This window comes from Arvicanthis niloticus, chromosome 4 (assembly GCF_011762505.2).
Source record: "Arvicanthis niloticus isolate mArvNil1 chromosome 4, mArvNil1.pat.X, whole genome shotgun sequence".
Taxonomy (NCBI): Eukaryota; Metazoa; Chordata; class Mammalia; order Rodentia; family Muridae; genus Arvicanthis; species Arvicanthis niloticus.
In genome coordinates, this window is record NC_047661.1 from 35902576 (window position 1) to 35923080 (window position 20505).

At 43.8% G+C, this 20505-nt stretch overlaps 1 pseudogene; it reads right to left on the bottom strand.

Moving 5' to 3' along the window:
- Nucleotides 1-9591: 9591 nt before the first annotated feature.
- LOC143441936 (glyceraldehyde-3-phosphate dehydrogenase pseudogene) lies at nucleotides 9592-10138 on the bottom strand (annotated as a pseudogene).
- Nucleotides 10139-20505: the final 10367 nt, after the last annotated feature.

The following is a 20505-nucleotide window of genomic DNA, read 5'->3' on the forward strand; positions in this document are numbered from 1 at the left end:
GTTGGGGGCCGACTTTTAGCAGAAAGCGGCTATCAGCTTTGCAGCCATCTTGAGCCATATACCCTGACATGAGACTTGGATTACAATAGCTTACAACAGCTGAGCACACTCCAATAATCTTGGTTTAGATACCTCGGGTGTGTGAGATTAAAGGTGTGTGAGATTAATGGTGTGTAACTTAAGAGTGTGACTTAGAAGTGTAGAGATCAGATTTAGAGACAAGACCTAAGAGCATGATTAAAGGTGTGACCAAAAGGCATGGCTTAGAAGTGAGACAGATAAAAGGCAGAGGCAGAGGAGAGAATCAGACACTTCAGAGAGTACAACTTGGAGTAGGAATTAGGCATTAGGTAGCAGGCACTTGGAAGAGAACTTGGAAGAAGTAACTTGGAACTTGGAGGCACTAGGGACTAGGAACTAGGGACTAGGGACTTAGGACTTGAGACACTTAGAGGAAGAGAGACTGAAGAATAAATGGGATTGAATCACACTCTGTCTGGTCTCCATTCTTTGAGTTCGTCCTCATTCTCTCTCTTGCTGAACCCCGACCCGAGGACCGGAGCGGCAGCTTGGGCCGGGATACAGTGGCCGCCAAATGCGGGGCAGCCCGGGGCCTCATCATTTTGCTTGGGCCGCGACATTTTTTGGCCGCCCAAAGTGGGGCAGCTCGGGCCTCAACACTTTGCTTTATCAATGTACACAGGAGTCTTAGATCAGGTGAACCAGGACTGTCACAGCAATGTGCTCACCGAAGGCAGGTTAAGCTTTAAGTTAGAGTCTTGCTAAGTTGTCTGATGTGGACATGCACTGCTCTGTGGCAATACTCGTTATTCAGCCTCCCAAGTAGCTGCCATTACAAGGCTGTAACATGAGGCCAGAGTTTTACATTTCCCGGACTGGTTGCCAACTCATAATTCTCCTGCTTCAGCCCTCTGAACACTAGGATTCGAGGCATGTACCAGTTTGCCTGGCCAGTTTTTCTCTCTTGGAATGTCTTTTATCTTCTTCTGGTATTAAAGTCATGCTGACCTCCTAGAGAAGACTGGGAGGTGACCCCTTTTTTTGCCATTTCTGGAAGAGAGGTTGTATATCGTTTATATCATTTTCTTATTAAATGTTTGGCAATCCACTAGGGAAACCATCTAGCCTGACACTTTTTTTATGGAAGTATTAATTATATATTCAGTTTCTTCCTTTCTTTTTCAAGACAGGGTTTTTGTGTAGCCCTGGCTGTCTTGGAACTCACTATATAGACCAGGCTAGCTTAGATCTCAGAGCTCCTCCTGTCTCTGCCTCCCACGTGGTGGGATGAAAGGTGTGTGCCACCAAACCCAGCTGAATTATAGTAGTTTGTGTCATTTAAAGAATTGGATACTTTCATTTAAGTTATACAATTTGTAGTCATAGAATATTTTTATACTATATGTTCATAATTTGCTTAAAATAGTGTTAACTCTCAATTTTATTTTATTCTTATTTGAAACATACACTGTAGTCTATACTTCACTTGACTTGTGGTCATCCTTCTGCCTCAGCTCTCCTAAGTGCTAGGATTATAGACATGAGCCACCATACCCACAATTTTAAATATACTTCTATTATTTTAAGTGGTTATGAAGAATAGAATCCCTTGCAAGTTATATAATCCATTACTTTTGTTGACTATTACAAGATTTTATGTATCTAACAGAATCTAAATATTATATTAATTGTTACATAATCAAAGTTTACATTATATATTTTCTTATTTTCTTCACTTTCCAATTGACAAAAGCATGTATTTATTATGTTCAACATGGTGTTTTGAAACACCTGTACCTCAGAATGGTTCAGAATGAGTTAATTAATGTATAGATGCCTTTCATGCTCATCATTTTAAGAGCTGAGGACACATAATATTCCATTTTTCTCCTTGAACTTGTGTTCCCATCTCACTCATCTTCCAGAATCTTATCTTAATAATAAATTACTTTATACTTGAAAACATTGTTGCTGGGCGGTGGTGGCGCACACCTTAATCCCAGCACTTGGGAGGCAGAGGCAGGCGGGTTTCTGAGTTCGAGGCTAGCCTGGTCTACAGAGTGAGTTCCAGGGCAGCCCGGGCTATTACAGAGAAACCCTGTCTTGAAAAAAAAGAAAAGAAAAAAAGAAAAAAAAATAAAACATTGTCTTACAACACAAAAAGCAAGAAGAAGAAGAGGAGGAGGAGGAAGAAGAGGAAGAAAAGGAGGAGGAAGAAGAGGAAGAGGAAGAAGAAGAAGAAGAAGAATATTTAGTATTGGTAGTAAATAACTCTGTTAGAGACTTTCGAATTTATTGAAAGCAGTGTTATAAAGTGCTGAAACTCCAGGAAGATATTTTATTAATCACTAGAACTATGACACCGTCTCAGAATCAGCTGCAACATCTCATATGAACCTTTCCTGACACCCTGAAGGTTTTGCATAGATATTACATTGTTATAAGGGTGAAAATATTCCTACCTTGGAAATATTTTATGAGCCTGGGAGCTGATATACAATTTTGAAGATCTATTTAAATATGTAAGATGACTTATTACAAAGAGAAAAGAATTATCTGAGTTCATAGTTACAGTCCCAAATTAGGCAGACCTGTTGCTCTGGACCGCAGGGGACATGCTGACTACAATGACAGGGAGTGCCCTCAGTGACCTGGGAACCTCTCACAGGGTCATACCTCCCAAAATTGTGCCATGCAGGGTCCCAAGTTTTTGACATATGCATCTTTGGGGACATGTATCCAACTGTAATATATGATGAAATTCTATTGAGACTTGAAAGAAATAAAGGTAGTGGTAGTTTTGGAGACACACACACACACACAAGTTGAGGGAAGAGCATACTAAGGAGAAGGAAGTACAGGGCAAAGGTTTGAAGGCACAAGTAGGCATGGAATGTTACAGAAAAGAGGCCAGTGGTGATGAGTAAGAGTTATCATGGGAAGATATGAGGTCGGAGAGGCCATTAGTAATATACTAGGTCTTGGAATACAAGGTAGGAGTTTAGTATTGTGTCATGGGTAGACAACAAGAGTGATTGTGGATTGGAGAGTTTTAATATATATATATAATTTATTTAACTTATTATATATATAATTTAATATATATAAATATGTAAATTTTATTTTACTCATTCACCTTACATCCTGCTCATTGCTCCCTCCTGGTCACCCCTTCCCACAGTCTTTCCCCCATGCCCCTCTCCCTCCTCCCAGGGTATCTCTCCACCCTGGAGCTTCAAGTCTCTGTGAGGCTAGGCACATCCTCTCCCACTGAGGCCAGCCATGGCAGCCTAAAAGAACATATCCCATGTACAGGCAACAGCTTTTGGGCTAGCCCTTGCCTCAGTTGTTTGGGACCTACATGAAGACCAAGGTGTACATATGCTACATATGTGTAGGTAGTCTAGGTCCAGTCCATGTGTGTTCTTTGATTGGTGGTTCAGTCTCTGAGAGCCCCAAGGGCCCACGTTAGTTGATTCTGTTGGTCTTCCTGTAGAGTTCCTATTCCTTTAGGGCCTGCAATCCTTCCTCTTATTCTTCCATAAGAGTCTCCAAGCTCTATCCACTGTTTGGTTGTGGGTGTATGTCTCTGTCTGAGCCAGTTGGTGGGTCACCTAGGACATTATGGGAAACCCACCAGTGGCCAGATCCTCAAAAAGAATGAATCTTGTTCCCAACAAGTATCCACTGCCAATAGCTCCTTGTAAGAGATTGGGTCTCGAAATCATCATCTCCACCTATGCAGATGCTTTGCTGGCTTGATCTTGTATAGATCTTGTGCAGGTCCCTGTAACTACCATGGGACTATGACTGACATAGCCACGTTAAGTCTGGAAGACGGCTTTTCACAGCACCCCGCCCTATCCTATAACTCTTAAATGTTTCTTCCTCTTTAAAAGATGTATTTATTTTTATTTTATTGGTATGGGAATTTTACCTGTATGTAGATCTGTTCACCATCCCTGCATAGTACCCATAGAGGCCAGAAGACTGTGTCAGATCACCTGGACCTGTGAGCTGCCACTGGGTGCTGGGAACGGAACCTGAGTCCTCCTGGAGAGTAGCCAGTGTGCATCACCACCACTGTGCCATCTCTCCAGCCCTTACCTCTTACATTCCTTCTGCATCCTCATCGTGTTGGTCCCTGAGCCTTGATTTGGGGGTGGGGGGTGTTAAATACAGGGGTGCTGTTTCAAACTGAACACTCAGTCACACATCCTAAACTCAGCATCTTTAATTTGTCATCATCCCCAGAATCTGCTTTCCAGTGTTTTAGGGTGGTTTTCAGTTTCAGCTACAGCTTCTTTTTTGGCAGTTAGTACCATCTACTTTTTTTTTTTTTTTTCAATCTCTATACTGAGTTGCTTTAGTTTGTCCAGAACTCCTTGGCTCTAGAGTTGCTCTTTATAACGGTCTTGAAGAAGTGTCTAGGAGGTACTCTTTGACTTAACAGGATGAGCAGCTTTCATGATGCTGAGCTTGTCTGAAGCATGTGTGAAATCATTGGCACTGGGGGCTTTTGACCACACAGCCAGCTGCCCTGGAGACTGCACTGAGGAGTGTGGATGGCCTTAGCCTCGCTAGGCCTGGGCTGCTGTAGTTCACACAACTGGTCCTGTACTCCCGGATTTTACTGCTTCTCTTGAGTCAGAGCTCATTAATTCTGCTTGATCTTTTTGCAGATGAATAGCACTGAGTGTCTCAAAGGCTCTATGAATTACCCAGGACTTCTGATCCCAGTCCAGGCATTTCCTGGCCTGCCTGCTCCTGGCTACATTGTATATGTGTTTCTGTTTTCTTTGAGGTGATCTGGCCCAAAGTGCCTGGTTGTTCATATCTTAATGGTGCAATGTAGGATGATATAATGCTTTTTAGCTGTTTCATTGTGAATTTACTCCAGATAATTTTTGTTTAATCACAACAATATTTTCTCAGTTGCCAAGCAACTTAGTGATGGCATTTCAGATGTTATTGTAGCCAACAGAATAGAAGGGGCTCCTTCCTTTTCTTCTAGCATGAATTTCCTTCCCTGAGCCTTTGATTTGTGTTTGGGTCTAAGAATCAAATAGGTAAAGAGAAAATAATAGCAGGCAAAGGTAATTGAAGGGAAAAAAGAAAAAGAAAGAAAAAGAAAAAAAACAGAAATATGTGTTTGACCCTGTACTCAGTGAGAAAATTGATCACTTAAAACTCAACATAGACCTGGCTAACTGGAAAAGGAAACATGTTTAATTAGGACAAAAGACAAGAGGAAGAGATTGCAAACACAGAGTTATTTTGGTAGGTAAAACACTCTACAGCTGAGAGAGGGCCTTTGGGAACTTGGGTGCGCCAGCAAAGTCGCATACACAGTAATTAAAGCTGTTAAGTTAAAGTTTGGTCAAGGTTAAAGCGGAAGAGTTCAGCCCTGTCTTCAGCATACCTTTTACAACCTGAGCAACCCTCCATGGAAACAGAAAAGGACACCTTGGGCGGCTAAGGAACATCAGTGAATGAGTCCTGATGAGAAAGAAACTGCCAGTATGATCAGGCCACAATGTTTCTTGTCCCCTCTCAGGATACTTTCATGCTTTCCAATACAATGGTTGCCGTTTCCTGATCAGGCACCAGGTGTGGCTTTCTCCCATCACCTTGCACCCCTGCCCACTCCACCATGGCCTCTCTTACCACATCTTCTTATGACATCCCTCTTTTCCATTTACTTCCAACAGTGCTGTGACTCATGAGGACCCCGTGCCCTAAAAGGGAGCCAAGACACAGGGCCATGTTCAAGTCACTGCTTTCATGGAGATCTTTTCCCGCCTTCACTGAGTCTCTTCTCTGCCTGCCTCTGCTTTCCTAGCTCCTCCCCGTCATCCCTGGTGCCTTGGCTCCTCCTTCTGAATAGCTGCTTTTACAGAACAGAAGCCAGGTGCTCAGATCTCTGCTCCTCTCATCTTCAACACCCCCACCCCACCCCCACCCCCACCCCCACCCCCTACTACCTGGCTCCTGTCGAAGCATCCACAGTGAGTTTCCTTAGGAAGGAGCACTTTTCTGGAATTTCTCTGGTCTGAGAAATTCCTTAAGCTCACGTTTACCAGAGTCTTACCTGCAAAGGTTTCCAGTGATTCTAGACACCTGGAAAGGATGCCTGACAGGTCTCCACACTTCCACACTGGGGCTTCATCATCCATCCATTTCTCCATTTGTGTATTCGCTAGGGCCACATGTGCCACACTGCACCCTGCTTCCATACCCTTCACATTCTTACTGGAGGAGAAGCCAATATATGTTTATACCCGACTCCTCATCCAATCAAAGGGTGGGAGAATGCCTCCTGGGATTCCACAACCTGGGAGCTTGGGTAACCAATTTATTGCTTAATATCTGCTTTCATTTGATGATGATTTATTATTTTTTAATATCTGCTTTCATTTGATGATGATTTATTATTTTTTAAATTCAAATCATGTTTATCTTTTTTTTTTTTTTTTTTTTGAATTTGATTTGTCCTGAAAGCCTCTCTTTACTTGTTCCTTTTATAGAGAGCATTAAGTTTCATTTTCTGAGGTAGAGGCTCACTCTGTAAAACATTGCAGAGATTTCACAGTAAGGCCTCTTAAGTGCTGGAATTACAGGTATGAAGGACCATGTCAGGCAAGTGTGTGTGTGTGTGTGTGTGTGTGTGTGTGTGTGTGTGTGTTTGGGGGTGTGTGTGCTTGCTGGGGGTGGGGTACATGTGGAAGCCAGAGATTGACACTGAGTATCTTCCTCTATCACTCTCTACTTGATTGGTTGGTTGATTGATTGATTGATTGGTTGATTGGTTGATGGTAGATACAAGGTCTCTCCCTGAACCTAGAACTCACAGGTTGAGCAGATTGCCTAGCCAGCAAGCTCATCCCCATCCATCTGTTTGTCTCTGCCAGGTAGTGTTGGGATTACAAGCAGATGCTGCCATGTCTGGGTGTTGGAGATCTGAACTCAAGTCCTCATGAATACCTGAGTTTGGATTCCAGACTCTTTACCCATTTACCCACTGAGGCATTTTGCTAGCCCGATGATACACATTTTAAAATGCCTACTGTAGATCAAGGCTGCAAAAACATTAAAAAATGAAAAAGAATACAGTAAGTAAAGGAAGGCAAAAATAAACTAGTTATGAAAAGGACAGAAAAACATAAATCATAACAAGTTATGAAACTGTGTTCTTTGTGGGTATATATATTTCCCACAGGTATGATTTATAGGACCATGCATTTTTTTTTCTATGTGTATATAAAACTTGTCTAACTGAAATGTAGTTTATTGTTTGCTCTTTCTAGATTTTTCCCTTTATTGCATTCCTTTTTCATCTTACTAAGTACAGGCATTTGGCAGGGCAGGAAAAGGGGAAGAAGAGTCAGATCAACAGTTTGGGTTAGGTTGGGCTAGCTTGGGCTAGCTTGGGCTAGCTTGGGCTAGGTTAGGCTAGCTTGGCGTAGTGGTTATGCTTATGAGGTTCACTTCCACGTCTGTTTGTACTGAATACTTTTAACCACTGTTGTATGTGAGCAGTTTTCAGAAATGCTTCCAATGTCTCTCGTGCTGACTCAATCTGTTTCATAACTGAATTTATATAGATAGCTACTAAAGTACCTGGAACCAGAAACCTGAATAAGAAGATAATCGAGATCTGAAGTAGAAGGAGAAGGTGTTCGTGAGACTCTTTTCCTGTGATACATTATAGAAAAACTGCCCAGCATGGTGGCTATCTTTTATTGTAGCACTTGAAGGCAGAGGCAGGTGGATCTCTGTGAGTTTGAAGCCAACCAGGGCTCCATAGTGAGACACTCTCAAGAGGGGGAGAAAGTCACAGTAAATTTTAAGCTAAGGATTCAATTTCCATTGAGGCCTTATCCAAATAGAAGCTTTACCCTGTGCATACGCTTTATAATACAGCCTATAGCATCAAAAGTATCTTAGAATAAGTAAATTGTGTTTCATGTATTTCCATGGGAAATTCAAAAAATTACCCTACCAGCAAGTGAGTCATAACAGAAATTCAAATGTTTATAAATGTAATACATTAGAAAGATAAAATACCTTTGGGCCAAAGGTAATGGTTATATCACTGAGTTCTTGACAATCTAATTAAGAAATTATAGTCTTAGCAGAAGGTCCTCTTCTCTAAAGGTAACTTCTTAAACTGCGACTGTACTGAGTCATACTTAAGATTGAGGGTCCCCAAAATTTGTCAGTAATAGGTTTTTCACTCTACAGTTACCAAAAATTACTAATATTGTGAACTATCTGCCAGAGACAGAGCCCGCCAATGGCTCCTTCTGAATTGGTCTATGGCTGTGCTGATAGTGAGGAGGTCTACACAGCGGTGACCCTTAATCTGCGGCCAAAGCGCTCGCTGTTGGGAATGATGCCAAAGCCAGAGTATGTTTCAGTTAACCCAAGCAGGAGCTGAGAACCTCTTCTGCTACTACAGCGCATGCTCCTCCCTCAAGGAAGCCGATTGGTCCAAAAGAGTAAACTCTGAAACAAATATCAATGAAATAAGTGTTTTATATTTCACCAAACTGCACTTTGTACTGCACATGCTGTCCCACATACAGTGCCAGCAATCCCTCCTCAGACTTGTGTGCCCAGATTTATGAGCTGCCGTGCTTTTAGTGAAACTACAGTTTCCTGCATGTATACAAACATAACAGTTCAATTTAAAAAACAAAAACTTTCGGGCTGGAGAGATGGCTCAGTGGTTAAGAGCACTGACTCTACTTCCAGAGGTCCTGAGTTCAAATCCCAGCAACCACATGGTGGCTCACAACCATCTGTAATGAGATCTGATGCCCTTTTCTGGTGTGTCTGAAGACAGCTACAGTGTTCTCATATATAATAAATAAATAAATCTTTAAAAAAAAACAAAAACAAAAACAAAAACTTTCTTCATCAAAGAAGTGTGGACAAAAGGGTACACACCCTGGGGCACGTTGTGACACACCACAGCTTCCACAAGGAGGTTTTTTTTCTCTGTTGGTGGGGAGGTGTCGAGGGTGGAGGGTGGGTACAGAGGAGAGGGAGATGAATGGGATTGGGATGCATGATGGGAGATTCACAAAGAACCAAGAAAAGGTTAAAAAAAAACAAAACACTAAGACTTTTTATGTTTTCCTACTGTCATTCCCCCTAATGTCAGCACCTTTGGGTTGGTTGTATTGTGTTAAGCAAGTCCAGTCACCTCATTGGTGTGCATGTTTGCTTTAGTCTTTAATAATTGGTAATTTAGAGGAATAAAAGACTTTTTCTTCTACTTCTCCCCCTTCCTGTCTCTTTCTCTCTGAGCAGGGTCTTATGTAGTGCCCAAGCTGGCCCAAATCTTGCTGAAAGATGATTCTTAGGCCCCACATCCCAAGTGCTACAATTATAGATGTGGTTTGGTCTTAGCTACATTTTTTCTTTTTTCTTTTTTCTCTCTTTCCTTCTTTCTTTCTGTCTGTCTTTCTTTCTTCCTTCCTTCCTTCCTTCCTTCCTTCCTTCCTTCCTTTCTTTCTTTCTTTCTTTCTTTCTTTCTTTGTGTGAGTGTGTGCAGCGACCTTTTTATTGATGGTATTTAAGAGAGTAGAGAGGGCTCCCTAGGCCCCTCCCAGTGAGCTTCCCGTTCAGCTCTGGGATAACCTTGCCCACAGCCTTGGCAGCACCAGTGGATGCAGGGATGATGTTCTGGGCAGCTCCACAGCCATCATGCCACAGCTTTCCAGAGGGACCATCCAGAAGGGGCAGAGATGATGACCCTTTTGGCCCCACCCTTCAAGTGGGCCCCGGCCTTCTCCATGGTGGTGAAGACACCAGTAGAGTCCACGACATACTCAGCACCAGCATCACCCCATTTGATGTTAGCGGGATCTTGCTCCTGGAAGATGGCGACAGGCTTCCCGTTGATGACAAGCTTCCCATTCTCAGCCTTGACTGTGCCGTTTAATTTGCCATGGGTGGAGTCATACTGGAACATGTAGGTCATGTAGTTGAGGTCAGTGAAGGGGTCGTTGATGGCAACAATCTCCACTTTGCCAGATGCAGAGGAGAAGGCAGCCCTGGTAACCAGGTGCCCAATATGGCCAAATCCATTCACATCGACCTTCACCATTTTGTCTACGGGACAAGGCTGGCACTGCACAAGAAGATGTAGCTGTCTCTGGAACAGGGAGGGGCAGAGAGCCTTAGCTACATTTCTTTATGATTTCTTGTTTGATCTGTGTATCTGTTTTATATACTCAGAATCACATGAAATTATTTCAAAGGAAAAGGGGTCAAAGGGGAACAAGTTGAAGGTACCTTCTAATGAATTCTCTGACAAAGCTCTACTCCACTCCAGGTTAAAGAATCCGGGAGGCTAATCCCAGCACTTGGGAGGCAGAGGCAGGCGGATTTCTGAGTTCGAGGCCAGCCTGGTCTACAGAGTGAGTTCCAGGACAGCCAGAACTACACAGAGAAGCCCTGTCTCAAAAAACAAAACAAACAAACAAAGAATCCAGGAGGCAATTGCTTCTATGTGCAGTCAACTGCTGGAATATTTTTTTTGATAAGAAATATTTTTTTGATAACCTGCTGTCTTATGTTAGAGACAGATGTCTGGAAAAAAACACTTAGGAAAAATATTCCTATCCTGGAAGAGAGTGGCAAACCAGATATTCCAGGTCAGTGGTTCTCAACCTTCCTAATGCTGTGATCCTTTAATACAGCTCCTCATGTTGTGGTGACTCCCCTACACACACACACACACACACACACACACACACACACACTCTAAAACTGCTTTCATTGCTACTCTGTAACTGTAATGTTGTTACTGTTATGGATTGAAATGTAAATATTTTTGAAGATAGAAGCTTGCCAAAGGGGTTGGGACACACAAGTTGAGAACCACTGGTCTAAACAGTAAAGTACAATTTTTTTTTTTGACTAGAGGAGGGAACTGAGTCTCAAAAGCTATTCTCTAATGGCAACTGTGTGCTGTGGCACCCATGTATCCACACACAGTCCCACACACAAATAAATAACCACATAAACAAATAATAAACAGAGTTTAAAAAAAAATAGCCACCTTTGTTGGCGACCTTAGAAGATCAGAAGAAAGCTAAGTGCCTCAGAAAAATAAGGTTAGAAGACTTCAAGTTTAGAGCAAGGCCCTTAGGTGGCATTGTGATAGGTGGATGTTGGTTGGCAAGGCCCAGAGGACAAAGGCCTGGACTCTTCCTCTCAATCGGAGTGTGTGCTGACCCTGTATCCTGCCTGGCTGGCCGATGCAGCAGCCAGACTGTGATTAAAATGAAAATATCCTTCTAAGGGTATTTCAGGTTCAAATTCCAGTTGGCTTGTGGGAGGAAAGGGATATTATCTGATGACAGATAGTGGAAGCCGGCATCTGATGGTTACTCATAGAATCAACATATGCTGGGAATTCCAGGGAGGTGCATTTCAGAAAAAAAAAAAAAAAAATGCATCCAAGTCCTTGACGTCTGCTGGAGAACAATGGGGCGCTAAGGGCAGAGCCAAATAGTCATCTGTCGTCATAGTGAGCCTGGAGTTAGAAAGCCACACACCGTTCCTCAAAAGCTTGGGAATTCCTTAGAAAACAGCACCGGACAATGGCGTGCGTGCGTCTCTATCTGCCTTGCTTCACAAGTGTCTGCGTGAGTCTCTCTGTACCAGACAGGTGTTCTCCCAGAAAGTGGAACCTAAAGTCACAATATATAGGGTTTCTCCATTTAGGGTCCTATACATTTATTGAGGGCGCTTACAGAATTATGTCTTGGAAAAGAATGATCTGGCCAGCACTGGAAGCTTTTCAGCAATGCTCTGGTAATTGGCGGGAGCTGAGATTTGGTGAATGAATTTCAACTGGAAATTAAAATGGACGTTTAGAGTAGGTTAACGTCAGGCTCCCAGACCTTCCGTCTCATGACAAATCTCTTTTCATTTTACTCTGCTTTCAGCACAAGCCTTGCTGCTCCGGGGTCTCCCGGGCTGGAAGTATTCAGAGCGGTCAGAAAAGGTCACCACTCTCTGTTACTAATATTGTGAACTATCTGCCAGAGACAGAGCCCGCCAATGGCTCCTTCTGAATTGGTCTATGGCTGTGCTGATAGTGAGGAGGTCTACACAGCGGTGACCCTTAATCTGTGGCCAAAGCGCTCGCTGTTGGGAATGATGCCAAAGCCAGAGTATGTTTCAGTTAACCCAAGCAGGAGCTGAGAACCTCTTCTGCTACTACAGCGCATGCTCCTCCCTCAAGGAAGCCGATTGGTCCAAAAGAGTAAACTCTGAAACAAATATCAATGAAATAAGTGTTTTATATTCCACCAAAGCCTGGAGATGTGAAGGCTATTCCTTGCTTTACAGTTTAATGGGTTGTAGCAAAAGTGTAGAATATGCTGCAACATGAGGCACAGGCTGTTCTGTATAGTCGTCAGAAAGACCAGCTGACAAGACTCCGTATGTGAGGGGGAAAAAAAGCAAGTCTATGAACAAAGGACCAAAGACGTAGATAAGGTGCCATAAGACGTACTGTAAATGGTGACAAGGACACAAATGAAAGTATATACTTCCCAATCTACTCATCCCATGGGATTGTGAGCCACTTCCTAAAATACAGGTGACTTAAACCCAAGAGCAAACAGCTAACAGATGCTCAAGCAAAAGATCATTTCTTTCCTTTAAAATAAGTAATATGGATTTTCATGTAGTTAAAATGAATGATTACGGGCAGGGGGTATATTTTGCTTCTTGAAGGTGATGATAATGTTAGTTATTTCTTGACTGTGTTCAAGACTTACTGTCCCTTGACAGCTTTTCAAGTCTCAGATAGTCTTCAGATATAAGGGAAAGCCTTATACTCCTTCTGTGTATTTGACAGGGCTTTCAGTGTAACAAGTGCCGGGGAATTTGGTGCTTGATGTGAATGTTGGACGCTGCTGCTGCTGCCGCTGCCGCTGCCGCTGCCGCTGCTGCTGGTGGTGGTGATGGCGGTGATGGTGATGGTGATGCTGAAGATTTATGATGGTAACACTAGAGCCACTGCTGCTGCTGCCACCGCTGTTGGTGGTAGTGATGGTTGATGCTGTGAATCCTTGATAATAATGGGGATAGTGACTGATCCCTTTTTTGTGTGTGTGTGTGTGTGTGTATAGTGGGCTCTTTCTTTACACATCGGGCTCTTTATTCTGGTTTTTACATTCTTGGGCCCATTTAATCACTAGTTTGATAAACCAGACATCTCAGCTGAATTGTATGGACGAGAATACCGAAGCATTGAGGGAATAACTCACCAGTCTATGTTGACATGGTATCTGAGTGGCCAAGCTGAGGAAGCGACTCAGTGTTTCAGAATCTAAAGTCCAAGGTCTTAATTGCTTCACTACATAGATTTTATGATATTGATGAGCTATGAACCCTCCACTCCTGTTCTCGACCAGATACAAATCAAACCATATAAGCAAATAGAAGATGCTATTGTTGCTTCACGGGATGTATCTCAGAGATTATGGGGAACAAGGGGCAAATTGGGAAATCTAACCTTTAATGAGATGCTTGTTGTCAGGCTCTAAAGAATATCTTAAAGATTCTTCTCATGTCGCCATTCATAAACACCCACCTCCCTTTCCCATTTAGAAAGAAAATAGTATAAACTCAGTCCAGTGAACAGAAAGGGTCTGGATTGCTTTCTTCTAGTCTGAGCACCCTGACCGGAAGGCTATGTGATAAAATCCAAGAAGCTCAACAAGGTGTGGTGTGGAAAAGCTATGGCGATTAGACTCTGCTCCCTCGATTACCAGGGATGAAGCAGGGCTTAATGTGGGTGGAAGTGATTTTAATCTGTTAGTCAGAAGCTGTAAGCCAGTGTGTACATGGCTCTTTTACCTGAAGACATGGTAAGGATTCCTCAGATTAAGCACCTAGGCACTTTGATTTTAAAGCTCAATGACAATTTTATTAGCACTTAGAAGAAAAACCTCAGGCAGGAAAGCCACAAGTCTCAGCAGCTGCCCGGGAAGAAGATACTTTTTTTAATTAAAGAAAATTCCTCCCTAAAGGGATAAATGGGAAGACATACATATGGGAGGGAATGAGTTGTCTGAGGTAGTCCTTCATCAGACAGCCTCTGCGCTCAAGGTGAACACTCAGGGCTGGTGTGGGGAGGAAGGGGGATGGCCAATAATGAGAGACGTGTAAAGCTCAAGTACCTGGTAATCTACGTGGTCTGAGATCAGAGAGCAGCCTTTGAGGGCAGCCCCAGAGCAAGGCTCAGAACCTGCACAGAGCCAGCTGTGCCTCAAAGGGGAGCAGGCTCTCCAAAGGCAGGATCAGCCACGGTTGCAATGTTGCTAGTGACCATAGCTCTCTTACTACTACTTTTTGCTATCTTTTCTTCTTTTGAGACAGAATCTTGTTATTCAGCACAAGCTGGTCCTGAACTCACAATCCTGCCGACTTAGCCGTGAGAGCTGGGATTACAAATGCCTGCCGCCTCACCCGGCTTCTGCTTTACTTTTAAAAGCAAGTGTGGCCTGGCGGTGGTGGCGCACGCCTTTAATCCCAGCACTTGGGAGGCAGAGGCAGGCAGATTTCTGAGTTCGGAGGCCAGCCTGGTCTACAGAGTGAGTTCCAGGACAGCCAGGACTACACAGAGAAACCCTGTCTCGAAAAACAAAAACAAACAAACAAAAAACAAACAAAATAAAAGCAAGTGTGTGTATGTTGCTTCATCTTTTCCTGGACATTTGTGGTGGGTGTGGGTGATACAGACAGCCTCCGGGTTTGTAGACTCAGAGAGTTCAGCCAATTCGCAGTTTGTGTGTGTGTGTGTGTGTGTGTGTGTGTGTGTGTGTATCTAGATTTGAAGTCCCTCGGCAGTGAAACTGTTCCATGGTCTGCGGTCCACAGCTCTACTGCTACAAAGATGTGCTGGTGCAAATGTTGGGTTGTTTTTAAAAAAGCAAACAACAACAACAACAACAAACCCACTGGTTTTCAAGGGTTATAGAAGACAGTTTTAGTAGTGAATGATTAAAAATGAATTTGGTGGGCAAGACGTGATCATAATAGCACAGGCCTAAAATCTCAGCAGTCAGGAGACAGAGGCAAGAGGATTTCTGTGTGTTCCGGGCTACCCTAGAACTTACATAGCAAGTTCCAGAACAGTCAGGACTACATAGAGAAACCCTGTGTCAAAAATAAACAACAACAAAATAAAAACAAAATAACTAACAAACAAAAAAGAATTTGGTTACAAAATCTTACAGATATGTAATTTGTTTTGGGTAATGTGTCTAGAGGGTTTGGATTTGTTTGTGTATTCTATTTTCTTTGCATTGTGTGTGTTCACATGCATGAGTGTACATGTGTGTCTACTCTGTGTGTGTCTTTAGCAGCTGTTTAGAATTCTGGAAGAGGAAAGGACCAGCAGAAGGAGCAATGGGCCCATGGTAAGTACTACTTATGTTTCTGGACATTGTGCCATAGTAGGAATGTAAGAAATGATGTCAGTCAGAATTCTCTGGTCTCAGGTCAGCAAGTCTGACAGGTTTTCAGCCAGAGGTGGGGTCAGGTGAGGCAGTGTCCCTAATCTTTCTGGTTTATTATCTCTTGGCTACGTGGTAGTTTTTCCTCTAGGCTGTGTCTCTCAGGGAATGTAGTGGGGAAGACTTGGGGAGGCAGCTGGACCAATATTAACTCTTCACACTGGAGCCAGAATTTATGTGGCCCCCCACCTCCTACTTCTCCATGGGTCCTTTGGCCCCATCTATTAGTGTCTCTGTAGATACCAATTCCAGAGTCTCAGGAAAAAACAGCCTAGCCCAGCCTGAGGGTAAACTCTCGGCACATGTAATATAAACAGGGTGAAGGGGCTCCTGATGGAAGGGCTCGGAACACTTACTTATTGATGTGTATAAAGATGTGCAAGGCAGTGATGAACCAGACCAAATACTGGTTCTGGAGGTGTGAGTCCAGGAGCTACTTATTGGTAGGTCGGGGAAGGCTTTAACCTGTTCAGCCCTTGACTTCTTGATTTATGACTGAAGATGTTGGAAATATCTGTGTTTCTTCCCTCACCAGACCAGGACGAGCAACATGGCATCCCAGCTCCAGTATGAAATGAAAATGTCGAAGCAGAGTGACTGTAAACAGTAAGCCCGAAATGGAGTCTTTTTAAGTGTGGGGTCCTATTGCTACACAGGCCTTGTGCCCAGGAAGCCCACCCTGCATGGCTATAATAATGACCTAAAGCAAAGACTTGAGCCAGAGAGATGGCTCAGGGGATGAAAACCCTTGATGTCAAGCCTTGTAACCTAGGTCTCATCCCTGGAAATTACGGTAGTTAGGGAGAACTAACTTGTCTTGACCTCCACATGTAGGCCACGATCTCATGCACATACATCACACATACACACACATTAATGATGATGATATATTTCTAAAGCTCTGTAAGAAGGCAGTGTGGATCCTTTACTTGTCCATTTTGTTGTTTAACCTTAACTGTTTTGAGACAGTAGTCCTAGCTGTCCTGGAACTCACTCTGTAGACCAGGCTGGCCTTGAACTCAGAGATCTACCTCCCTCTGCCTCCTGGTGTGTACCACCATGCTGGGCGGTGTCGTCCTCCTCCTCTTCCCCCCTCTTTCTCCTCCTCCCAGTCCTCCTCCTCCTTCATTCAGAGTGAAATCTTGAAATCTGACTGGTGGCCATGGAAAGGTTAGTTTGGCATTGTCCAGTGACTGTACTGTTGAACTGATGAATGTTTGCAACACCAGTCCCACACACGACTCACCAGAATGGAGGAAGGATGTTTCTGGACCCTCCTTTCTTGTTCTGTCCTTCACCATCCCCTATGACATGTAGACACAGTGTAATTAGGATGAGAATTCTACTGGAAGTCAATGGGGAGCCCTCCAGACACCTGGAGGTTCCCCAGCTCTGTCAGTCTCTCCTGGAGGAGGGCGGCCTCTTCACCTTCACTATTAAAAGAACCATTTTTACTTTTTCTTTATCCATTCAACCCTAACCAAAAATCACTGTCAAATGCAGTTGTCCCTAGCTATCCCATGGAGGACTGGCTCCCAGCTATCCCATGGGGGATTGGCTCCTAGACATTCCACGGGGGATTGGTTCTAGGGAATCTAAGGATGCCAAAGTCTGCAGATGCTGGCATCTGTTATATAAAATAGTTTTGTATTTGCATATCTCTAGGTAATTAAGTAACACTTAATGCAATGTAAATGAGCTATAAATAGTTATGTGTTATGTCGTTTGGGGAATAATGATAAGAAAAATCAGTCTCTGTATATTCGGGTCGGACACAATTTTTTCCTGCGTGTTCTCCATCTGTGCATGGTGGACTCCACCAATATGGCTCCTTCACATGTGGACCACTAGCTGCAATCACTGCGAAGCTCAGCTGTTGTCCTTTCTGTAGTCTCCTGTCTCTACTACTCTGGCTCTCCCATGGCTTCTCTGTCAGTTTCCTGACCCAAAGGCTTCTGGCTACTCTGTCTGCTCCTGGATCCTGCCCTCCTCCCTACAGCTCCCTTTAGTCTTGGTTTTGAGACCTTATGTGAGACTGCCTTAAACTTGCCCTTCTTTCTTTTTCTTAGCATCAGTACGAGCTGGGCAAGCAAGCACTTCACTCATAACTACATCCCTACCCCATCCAGTCCCCCATTTTCCCTTTTAACATGCTTTTAATTGAAATAGAATTACATTACCCTTCTTCCTCCCTTCAGCTGTTCTCAACAACCCTCCCTGAGTCCTCTCCCACATTCTCTGCAACTCTCCAGTTGACAGCGTCTTTCTGTTTGATTATACTTGTTGGATAAATGTGTGGGCTCACATAGATAATATCAATACAGCTTGTGGACTCTTTGGCTGCTTGTGCCTCTATGGTTTGAGGGCTGACTACTCTGTACTAGACAACCAACAAGGTGGCTCATCCCTGGGAGAGGCTAACTTTCCTTCCAGCAGCCGTTATGTGCCTGCGGTTCTCTGTCTAGAGTGGGACTCTGTGAAATTTTTCCTCTTACACATTGGCATGTTTATTGATATGGTCCCAGTCTTGTTTAGGCAGCCGATTCTAGGATCGACTCTCACAGAAGCACATTTCCTGGTGTTCTGGTGCTTGTGTCTCCCGGCCCCCATGATGTCCCCGAGCCATAGATGCCAGCGCTATGATAAGGATGTACCTGTTTGTGCTGTGCTTCCCGTGGTCTGTTCATCTCTTCATTTTGTCCAGTTGTGGTTTTCTGTGATTGTCTCCATTTGCTGTAAACCAAGGCTTCTTTAATGAGGAGTGCTGGCTACACTTACCCAGGAAACGTGGCTTTCCCACAAACCCCTTTTTTCACTTAAAACATTTTTTTTTTAAATAAGATCTCATTAAATTGCCCTGGCTGACTTTAAATTCTCTCTGTAGCTCAGTATTATTATGGTCTGAATGTGAAATCTTCCTGTAGATGCATATGTCTGACCATATCGGTCTCCAGTGGGTGGGACCATTTTGGAAGGTTGTGGAACCTGGAATTGGAGCATCACTGGAGGAAGTGAGTCACTGTGGGTGGGACTTGAAGGGTATAGCCCAGTTTGCTGCTTCCCGTCCAGTCTCTGCTTCCTGTTCCACCAAACTGTGAGCAGAGAGGTAGTCTCAGCTGCACACCGGCACCATCTGCCAGCATGCCTCCCCACCGAGATGGACCTGGTCACTTTAAGCCATGGGACAAAATAAATCTTTCTTCCTCAAGTTGTTTCTGTCAGAGCAGCAAGAACGGCAATAAAAGTAACTTAGTCCTATTGATGGTAAGAGACACTATGACCAAGAAAGACTTTAACTGGGTGCTTGTTTACAGTTTCAGAGGTTTAGTTCAATATCACAGTGGTGGGAAGCATAGAGGAACGGAGATGGATCTGGAGCATACCGATGCACAGGAAGTAGGCAGAGCCTGAGCTTTTTAAACCTCAAAGCCCACCCCCAGCAACACACTTCCTCCATCAAGGCCACACCTCCTCCAACAAGGCCACGCCTCCTAATCCTTCCAAAGGATACATCAGCTAGAAACTAAGCATGCAAATAAATATAAGCGCCTATGGGGGCATTCTCATTCAAACCACTAGCACTGAACACAAGAGCTGGTCTTGAATTTGTGATCTTCCTGCCTCAGCTTCCTATGTAGCTGGGATTACTGCCCCTGCCACGAGGTCCAGCTCTGAAGCCTTGCCTGACTGTGCTCCCATCTGAAGAAGTGTGAAGGCGCCCGTCATCTACCTCAGCCTAACCCAGCCCCGACTGCGGATGCTTATCCTTCACTTCCTCTTGGGAATCCACGATAGCTAGCATGACTTACCAGCTATAAAATGTCCTAGAGGAAGGAAAGGGGGGAGAGAGGAGGGGTAAAGGAAACCATCTAACCAGAGGAAATCATTTAACTACATTCCACACCTTTGAAATAATGGGGGCAAATGTGTAATATTTCACGGCAATTTCCTTCTTACAAATGGTTCACATTCCAGATCCTAAGACAGTCATGACATCAGATTGTTTCTCCTGATGACTCTCAGCCCACAAAAACTCTTTCGAGAGTGCTACATTAATTATCCAGGTTGATGATCCTAGCAATGGTGTCTGCGGTGTGGATGAAATCTGTGTCATGTGTTTGAGTGCCAGTAACAGCAGGCAGAGGAATGCCATCCTCCAGGTTATAGCAACTTCCATAATTAAAGACATTTGTTCCTTAGGAAAGGCCTGGATATGAGCATCCTCAAAAAAAAAAAAAAAAAAAAAAAAAAAAAGGGTACCACTTTTGGCCAAACACATCCTAACGAACAGCATTTGCTCAGTGGAGGTAAGAGTTGTTTTTAAATGCTAATGTTTCTGCTACCTGTTAACATTCTAAGCTCCGCCCCACAGTTACCTGGCAACAGCCAGGCATGCCTGACTGCTAAAAGGGACTGCTTGCCCCTCCCTCGCTTTCTTGCTCCTCTCTTGCTCTCTCTTGCTCTTCCCTTACCCCTTCTGTCCTCATTCCCTTCCCCCTCTCTCTCCGCCTGCTCTTGGCCTGCCTCTTCTCCTCTATTCCTCTACTCCTCTACTCTCTCTGCCTTTCTCTGCCTCTACTACCCTCTCCTCATGCCCTGAATAAACTCTATACTATACCTTCATCGTGTGGCTGGTACCTCAGGGGGAAGGGATGCCCGCTGAAGCACCCCTTCTCCCATACTTGACTACACCTCCATAGAACATACCACTCCCCTTTATCTTTTTATAAACACATCACTACCCATTGCTCACAACAAGAGCATTGGGACATTATTCTGTTCCCCTCTCCCTTACAGAAAGCCCATAGAAAATATTTAACTTTTAAAAACATTTATTTGTTTGTTTGTTTGTTTGTTTGTTTATTTATGTGTGCTGTGTGCTTGTATGAACTATTGGCATGCATGGCCCCTGCAGAAGTCAGGTAAGGGTACT